Genomic DNA, 8,377 nt, shown 5'->3' on the forward strand with positions numbered 1-8,377 from the left:
TTGGTCTTGAATGGTGCTATGACAACAAAGTTTCCTTTCTGGTGAGCCAACTTGCCTCCAGACATCTCTGCAATGATGAAAACTACCTCGGAATGGTCGTAGTCCTCCTATTGTAGCCAATAATTGGTCTTAGACGGTGCTATGACAACGAAGTTTCCTTTCCGGTGAGCCAACCTGCCTCCAGATGTCTCTGAAATGATGAAAACTACCTCGGAATGGTCGTCGTCCTTCAATTGTAGACAATAATTGATCTTAGATGGTGCTATGACAACAAAGTTCCCTTTCCGGTGAGCCAACCTGCCTCCAGACGTCTCTGAAATGATGAAAACTACCTCGGAATGGTCGTCGTCCTCCAATTGTAGCCAATAATTGGTCTTGAACGGTGCTATGACAACGAATTTTGCTATCTGGTGAGCCAACTTGCCTCCAGACGTCTCTAAAGTGCTGAAAACTACCACTGGATGGTCGCTGTCCCTAAAGTGTAAACTGAACTTTGAAAAAAAAAATGTGGTCGTTAAAATTATTAAAAATCATTTGACAATTTTGTAATCCTGATGTGTTGCAAAGGGACAGATGCTTAAGGAACTATATCATGTAAAATTTACTGAAAGGACAGATATAAGGGCACTGCCATTCTGATTTCAAATGCAGCACTGATAATAGGCACATTCAAGTCCCACTAAGTTTGTGCTTAGGTCTTGCACTTAGGTGTTTGCTGCTCCAAAACAGTGTTTTGGAGCAGCAAATGTGGCCTTTGGAGCGGCCAAGATAGTGTGTTTTGGAGCAGCAAAAGTGGCTTTTGGAGCAGCGAAAACAGTGTTTCGGAGCAGAAAAAGTGACTTTTGGAGCACACATTCTTAGAAAAATAAATATTTGTTTTAAATGCTGGACAAACGAAGGGCACTTTGTGTTGTGTTGTGATACGACGTGTTTGGGCGGAATTCGCTGCTTGTGTTTTTGCTGCTGAGACATCCCACAAGTATACAGTGCTGTAAGCGTTGCCAAGCAATTCTGAAAAAAAAAACAAAAAAAAAACACTTGCTTTCGTTTTACTGGTTTTCAACGTGGCAGATCTTCATAAAAAGTAAGCAAACGCAAGACATTAGATTGCAAGCGTCCTGGATGGTGCCTCTCGTGCAATCATGTTCACATGCACGTGAGGGCAACTTCGGCAGGCTTGCACCTAGACGTGCTTCGTCGCATGAGCAGAGACAACGGCTGTTCGACCGAAACCGAAACCATGCCACTCCGCTTTGTCGCCAACTGGTTCCCAAAATAATATACATGTACAAAATGTAACTGTTCAGCATACGACAAACAGTCCAGCGGTGCGTGCTTGCCAGGCCGGTGGGCGAGGTACAAGCTAAACACACAAAAAAAAAGGACCTGAGCGTATCGATGCAAGACATTGCGAGCCAGGGTCAAGAAGTTTTTGGAGCGCTTTGTGCAACGACTGAACTCGAGACAAACAACCGTGCTGTGCAGGTTCAGCGTGCAGGCATTGCCTTCTTTGCTTTAGGTCACTTCTCATCATCAACATTCTTTCGCGGCAGATTTTTCACGTACCGGGGTCCCTCTCGGGAGAAAGCCCACCGAGAGAAACCTAGGTAATTATTATTTCGACACAGCAGTCATTGAGTTAAAGAGGGATTTTTATAACAGCGTATGATTTAAACAAGAGCAGGAATGTCGATGCGTTTCAGTTTAGAAAGCATTATATCTGCAGCAAAGTGGGGACGGCAACACACGACGTCGCGCGACGAGAGTTACTTTGTGAGCTTTGTGAGCACAAAGTAACTCTTGCCACGTAAAAACGTGGTTTTGTTTCACAGCATGACGGCAAGTCTGGAACCCGACACACTAACGTCGGAGTGTCCGCGCACACCGCCGCGTCTATCACTAAAATATTAAAAAAAAGAAAAAAAGACGCGAGATGAGATTCCCGAGACGACGAGAGTGCGAAACGCGAGACGTCGGGAAAAATCATGCAAGACTGCATAGATGATTGATGCAGGGTACTTTGCGTCGGGCAGCGTCTTGTGCCACCTAGCCAACGCATGCTCAATTACGGTTCTCAGTTTAGTTTCGTTTTTGAAAGGCGACCAAGATTGGTCCTTTTGCGCAGGTTTGGCACAGATTAGCCATATTCAGGGGTGGAAGCGGGCTAGAGCCTTTTGTAGCAGGGCTGGGAGCAGCAAAAGTCCCAATTTGGAGCAGTAAAACGCTCGCTTTAGAGCAGCTCGGGAGCAGCAAAAATAAGTTTTGTAGCCGTAGAAGTAGGTTTTGGAGCAGGTCACGGAGGTCAAACAGGTGACTAAAAGTGATTTGTTGTTGCTAAATGTGAAAACGAAGCAAAAATATATGCATGCACATCCCAGAATAATTTTCAAGCAACATACATACACATTTTTCTATTTCTATTGCATTGAAATATGGAATATTGGCAATTTATGCAAAGGAAAGGCTTTGAGAACCATTCCGGCAGCAGGCAGAGTCATGATAGACTTTATATGGGAGGCCCCGACAATAAAAGCCTAACTTGAGCCACGCCAGTACAAAACCGTCTACTTAATAGACCAATTGTAAACATGTATCCAGAAAACTAAACCACTGCAAGGTGTCAGATAAACTACCTTCGCTGACTACAGCTTTTGTTTAATAAAGAATACACATGTTCAATCACTACTTAAAAAGCCCTCCCTATTGGAAAACCCCAATATAAACAGCGTATTATGGATATTGGTAAACAATATCTTTTTTATTGTATTGCAATACAATATAGACAGTGTATTGGAAAACATTACATTTATTGTATTGTATTACAATAAGGATTTGTTATGGGATTCTAATATCCATAATACGCTGAAAATATTGGAATCCAATACCGTATAAACCCTTATTGGATCCCCATGTGTCGTATGGGGATCCAATAAGGGTTTACGATTCCAATATACTCAGCGTATTATGGATATTGGAATCCAATATATTATATCGGCTACCAATAAAACTATATGCGAGTTGGAATATCACGTTCAGCACGACATTTCTTTGCAACGCAGCCTCTTCTTGTGTGTATTTCTGAGTGATAAAAGAAAAAGTGTTGTTGTCAAATGATGAATAAAGAAGCAAAACACTGGGCTTATCCATACCAAATATATTTAACATATTCCTGAACTGGAGGATCTGGCATTTACTGCAAAAGAAAGTTAATTGTTTAGGACCCTCATTCAAAAACTTGCTGTTTGAAAACAGAATGTGAAATCCTCACCTTTTAATGAAAGCAGCACCTGCTAGCTGTAGCCATATAGAAACTGCAAAATAAAAATTTGTGATTAGTTCGCAACAAGTAGCAATCCTTCACTAAGCTGGATAGATTCAAAATTATGTCTGCGTTTGATTGTGAAAAAATAAGCTTCCATTCCACTGCCACGGATCATTCTGAGCTCCGTCAATTAAATAAACCTATCGGCTCGTCTGGCTTTACAGTTCCTGCTTTGCACCTAACCACGGTGAAAGATACACTCTTTAGGTGAGGACACGCCGGGGCTGAACGCGCGGCACGAGGAATCAAATAGTGTTCGTTCGACGGGCATCCGAAAGACTGCATCATTCGACTGCCACCGTGCCCGCGACTGCCAGTGTCACCGGCGGCCAAACGGCGAAACTGTGTGACAGCAAAAAATCATTATCTCGTTGTCATGACACCCCGGTACACCATGGTCTTTCTGCACGTGTGACAACCTCGCTGGAGCTCTGCGCGTGTGGTACATAAGGCGGCACGAGCCGTCTTGAACGTGCCCACGGGTCGACGAGTCACCTGCTGGCGTTGCTTGAAACCAAAGTGAGAGAGTGTGAAGGGCGAACTTCATCGGGCCGTGGCCAAGAGCGCGCTGTCCTCACCTGAAGAGTATTATCTTACACCGTGCACCTAATTAAAGTATCTGGAATGCTCACCTTTGAGGAAAAACGAACTGGTGCTTGCTTGCTTGTAGGCCGTGGAAACTGGGACAAACTGGGAGAGAGATTTGCGATTAGTTGCGTTCAAGTAGCAATTACATTGAGCAGCCCCGTAAAATACACTAAGTCGATAGGATGGAAGCTTGGGCGAGTTGGTGAACCATACTTGGCGGTGACAGCGCAGCAAAATTAATCTCACACCAGACACTCAGGAAGACAAGCACACGCGCTGAACTTACAACTCTTGTGTATTCGACTGCTTCATTTTTCTCTTCAACGTCTGGGTTGACTTTTCAGAACGTGATAAGTAGAAGAAGTAGCACGAAATACAAAGGAAAATTCTAAAGAGAAGGCAAAAGAACAGTAAAAGAGAAGACAAATGAAGAAACGGAAAAAATATCTAAACGAAACACTTTTCCAAATTGTCCCTCTCCCTCATCGCTATCATTTAGATAGAAATTGGAGCTCTTTGGTCGACAGCGCTATAGAAGGACTACTTACAGACTTGTCCTTCAGCTGTGCTATCCTTTCCGCTTCCATTATTTCTCTAGTCAATGCGTCTCTACTCCTACCTATTACAGAACAATTTTCAAAATGTGCTATACAGCCACAATCGCGACAATGGATTCCCAAGTGTCCAGCTACGACTCGGTGGGTGTTATAAAAATGCTCTCTTAAACGATCATTCAAACACCTTCCAGTCTAGCGTACATACTCTCTACCACATGAGAGTGGGACAGAATATACGACTCCTTCAGTACAATTTACAAAGCTTTTTTGGTGCTTTTTCAAACAACCAACTTCCCGGTGTGCCGTCATTTACCTTCCTGCACAGGCTTAGAAGCTTATTTGGTGCTGAAAAAGCAACATTAATGTTAATGCAGTTACCTATCTTTTTTAGACCGTGCTAAACTTTATGTATATATGGAACAATGGTCATCCTTTTCTTTTCTGTATTGCGTTTAGGTCGTTCACCCCATCTTATTCTCTTTAATAAATCCTCTGCCACGGCTGTAAGTAATGCACTAGGATATCCTGTTGACTTTAACCTGGCGATTTGAGCATCAAAGCTAACCTTAAGTGAATGAATACAAGACTTATTAAGCACACTGGTGAGACATAATTTAACAATGCCTCGCTTAACAAGCTTGGAGTGTGCTGACTGAAAATTAAGAGGTTTCTTCCCTCTCGGTTTGTATGACCAACATACATGATGCTCCGAAAAAATTAATCTGAGGTCAAAGAATTGTAAGGAACCTTCTTTGGAGAGCTCATGAGTGATTTCTGGTGGATCTATACAGGATTTACAACAGGAAAGAACATTAGAGACTAATATTTGCAAGTCCTTAGCTGCACAATCTAGCACAATCAAAAAATCATCAACAAAGCGAAACACCTTCACAACAGAAGAAGCATCTAAGCTACGTGAAAGGATCCGGCCCCGATGCGCGAGGTAAAGGTTACTCAAAACTGGTACTATGCATGAACCAATGCATACCCCTGCTTTTTGAAGAAAGGTGTTACCCTCCCAACATGCAAACATAGATTTAAAATATACGGTGAGCAGTTCAAGGAAACCACCTTGCAAAAATCCTGACGCGGTCTGAAAAGCAATAAGTCATGTATTCATTCAATTAAGGTTAGCTTTGATGCTCAAATCGCCAGGTTAAAGTCAACAGGATATCCTAGCGCATTACTTACAGCCGTGGCAGAGGATTTATTAAAGAGAATAAGATGGGGTGAACGACCTAAACGCAATACAGAAAAGAAAAGGACGGCCGTTGTTCCATATATACATAAAGTTTCGCACGGTCTAAAAAAGATAGGTAACTGCATTAACATTAATGTTGCTTTTTCAGCACCAAATAAGCTTCTAAGCCTGTGCCGGAAGGTAAACGGATCGGCACACCGGGAAGTTGGTAGTTCGAAAAAGCACCAAAAGAGCTTTGTAAATTGTACTGAAGGAGTTGTATATTTTGTCCCACTCTCATGTGTTAGAGAGTATGTAGGCCAGACTGGAACGTGTTTGAATGATCGTTTAAGAGAGCATTTTTATAACACCCACCGAGTCGTAGCTGGACACTTGGGAATCCATTGTCGCGATTGTGGCTGTATAGCACATTTTGAAAATTGTTCTGTAATAGGTAGGAGTAGAGACGCATTGACTAGAGAAATAATGGAAGCGGAAAGGATAGCACAGCTGAAGGACAAGTGTGTAAGTAGTCCTTCTATAGCGCTGTCGACCAAAGAGCAGCAATTTCTATCTAAATGATAGCGATGAGGGAGAGGGACGATTTGTAAATGTGTTTCGTATAGATATTTCTTCCGTTTCTTTATTTGTCTTCTCTTTTACTGTTCTTTTGCCTTCTCTTTAGAATTTTCCTTTGTATTTCGTGCTACTTCTTCTACTTATCAACTTCTGAAAAGTCAACCCAGACGCTGAAGAGAAAAATGAAGCAGTCGAATACACAAGAGTTGTAAGTTCAGCGCGTGTGCTTGTCTTCCTGAGTGTCTGGTGTGAGTTCGATTTTTCCTGCGCTGTCACGTTCAAGTACACTAAGTCGGAAAGATTTAAAAAATTACATGCGCGGGACATAGATAACCTCTTGCGACGTAACTAGGCATACGTCAATAGCGCTCGCGTGTATTACAGAAAAATAAGCTTCAATGAAGGAGCCCCCAGTCGTTCTGAGCTTCGTCAATTAAAAATGCTGTACCGGTCGTCTGGCTTCAGTATTCCTGCTTCGGGAATCTGGGATTCTCACCCCTGAGGAAAAGCAAACTGGGACCTGCTGGCTCTTAGGCCTTGGAAACGGCCAGAAAGATTTCCGATTAGTTGCGTCCAAGTACCAATTTCTTTGACCAGCCACCTACAGCACACTAAGCCGGATAAAATCAAAATTACATGTGCGTGACATAATATGCCTCTTGTGACAAAACTTGGCACATGTTTTGTCGCCTACAGCAACACTGAAGCCAGACAGACAAGCGATACGGCATATTTAATTGACGGAGCTCAGAACGACTGGGGACGCTTTCACTGAAGCTTGTTTTGCTGCAATACAAGCGTGTATTGCAGCAAAACAAGCTTCAGTGAAAGCGTCCCCAGTCGTTCTGGGCTCCGTCAATTAAATATGCCGTACCGCTTGTCTGGCTTCAGTATTGCTGCTTCAGAGCAATCCAGAAAATCTAGAATCCTCACCTTTGAACAAGAATGAACTGGCGCCTGCAGGCTTGTGGGCCGTGGAAACTGCAAGAGATTTGCGATTAGTTACGTTTAAGTAACAATTTTTTTGAGTAGCCAACTACAGCACACTCAAAATTATATGCACTGGACATAGATTCCTCATGCGACGAACTTCCTTCATCCTTGTTTTCTGTTAACTCTGCCCACCTTCACCACCCGCCTCCAATTTCTGTGCTACTTTTTAAATCTCGATTCCCTGGTTCCCAAAGGCCATGCCATGGCTTGTGCCACTCACAGGTCTGTCAGCTCTGCAACCGGCGCCATTGTGGCAAAGACGCCAAAGCACCTGGCGCTTATGTGCTCTTTTAATATTTTGAGCATGGCTCAAAACAGGTGTATGGGTGTCTGGTATGCCCTTTGCTTATTTGCGGATCGTTTCGAATCAGAGGGTAGGCGCTTCTGCGATCTGAGCGCATGCTCGGTTTTTTACAATAGTTGAAATTGAACTCTGCAGGAATTTTCAATCATAACAAACAGAATGTGCATGCCAAAAGGCATAGCAAATGAAACATCCACCGTCTATCTATTTTCGGTTCTTGTCCGCAAGAAGCTGTCGTATATGTAGCCTTCCTTGCTTAAGCCACTCATCCCTAATGTCCCGGTTGGGTCTCGTCCTGATGAATTGTCGGTGGAGACCTGAGGTGCAGTCAACATCAGATTAGAGCTTTTGAGACAGAACCATATACTTGCTGGAAGGAAGTACACCCAAACGAATTTTAGACATGTCATTTATAGTGAGTTTTAAAATGAGAGGCCTGATGTAAAATGAGACGTCAATACTGATGCACCAATTTTGCGAACCTAAAATTTTGAAGGCCTTGTCCCCCTAAGGCACATGAATCCCGGCATGTGGATGAAATTTTTACCTTAAGATCCTGACTCAATGCCCATCCCCGAATATTTGACCACCACACTTTTAGAAAAAGATAACTTTTTAGAAAACACCGAGTCATCGACCACCCCTACAAAAGCCTGAACCAAGCCTACTAGTACCGTGGCTTGTTTGCTCCGTGCCGCCTTGAGTTAATTCGGGCTGACAATTTTTTTTTCAAATGGAACCCACATTCTTAGTTTCGGTTTCACTTGTAGAGGCAGGTGGATACTTTTGTAAAGCTTCCTCCCTATGCGCTTCCGAGTCAACATTTTTGCAATGGCCAACCCCCGGGCTTTGAT

At 43.1% G+C, this 8,377-nt stretch overlaps 1 long non-coding RNA gene across 2 annotated transcripts in view; it reads right to left on the reverse strand.

Moving 5' to 3' along the window:
• LOC120845450 overlaps window positions 1-3,995 on the reverse strand; it is a 44,065-nt gene extending 40,070 nt beyond the window's left edge. Inside the window, exon 1 of one of the 2 annotated variants that reach the window (XR_005716654.1) lies at window positions 3,955-3,995. This is a non-coding gene — a long non-coding RNA (uncharacterized LOC120845450). Of the gene's footprint in view, window positions 1-3,268; window positions 3,307-3,954 lie in introns of those variants that run through there. The other variant, XR_005716655.1, reaches the window with a different exon arrangement.
• Window positions 3,996-8,377: the final 4,382 nt, after the last annotated feature.

Source organism: Ixodes scapularis, unplaced genomic scaffold, assembly GCF_016920785.2.
Source record: "Ixodes scapularis isolate PalLabHiFi unplaced genomic scaffold, ASM1692078v2 ptg001158l_1___fragment_5__unscaffolded, whole genome shotgun sequence".
In the NCBI taxonomy this organism is placed as follows: Eukaryota; Metazoa; Arthropoda; class Arachnida; order Ixodida; family Ixodidae; genus Ixodes; species Ixodes scapularis.